This window comes from Dipodomys ordii, unplaced genomic scaffold, assembly GCF_000151885.1.
Source record: "Dipodomys ordii isolate 6190 unplaced genomic scaffold, Dord_2.0 Scaffold81, whole genome shotgun sequence".
Classification (NCBI taxonomy): Eukaryota; Metazoa; Chordata; class Mammalia; order Rodentia; family Heteromyidae; genus Dipodomys; species Dipodomys ordii.
Window position 1 is genome coordinate 2,633,480 of NW_012267297.1, and position 872 is coordinate 2,634,351.

Sequence of the window (872 nt, forward strand, 5' to 3'; positions counted from 1 at the left end):
AGACAGAGCCAGCAACATACCTGAACTCGGAGTCCTTGAACTCGGAGTCCATCTCCATCACTGGGACACACCTGCAGACAGGGCCTTCCTGTCTCCCGCCCTGTTCTTGGCTGGAGGGCGGGGAGGGGGAGGCTCTTTGGGGTGGGGGCCATGCACACGTTTGCATGTTCCTCCCTGTCTTTGCAGCGCTATCCCTGGACAGCGATGTGAACCGCTTCCCAGAGCGTGTCTTTTTAGATAACTAGCATTTTTAATTGTGTTTTTTCTCTCCTAATGATGGCATTAGGCAAAGGTTCTGGACACCTGGAGTGGATGGCCATACTCCCCGCCCCTCAGAACCCCACGTGGTGTGGCTCAAAGGCGCCTGTGGACCCTGACAGAGCCGCCTCTTGGGGTTTCAGTCCATCCGCTTCTCTTCATCTGTTTTGAAGCTTTTTCCATTGATTTACTTATCACGGATAAAGCTACTTCATGGGTCTCTTGATCACTTGGTCGGATTTTATTTAATTTCATCTTATTTTTAGTTTATAGGCGTGACATACATGTTTATTATACAAAATACATAGTACAGTCATATATTACACAATTTATTAGCATATCAGTATCCGCAGATCATATACATTTGTACAGATGTATTTTAATTTATATATTTACTACCACTCAGATTTGTGTGTGTGTGTGTGTTGGTTGTGGGACTTGAACTCTGGGCCTGGGCGCTGTCCCTCAGCTCTTCAGCTCAAGGCTGGCGCTCTACCACTTGAGCCACAGCACCACTTCCAGCCTTTTTAGTGGTTCGTTGGAAATAAGAGTCTCACAACTTTCCTACCCAGGCTGACTTTGACCTATGATCCTCAGATCTCAGCCTCCTGAGT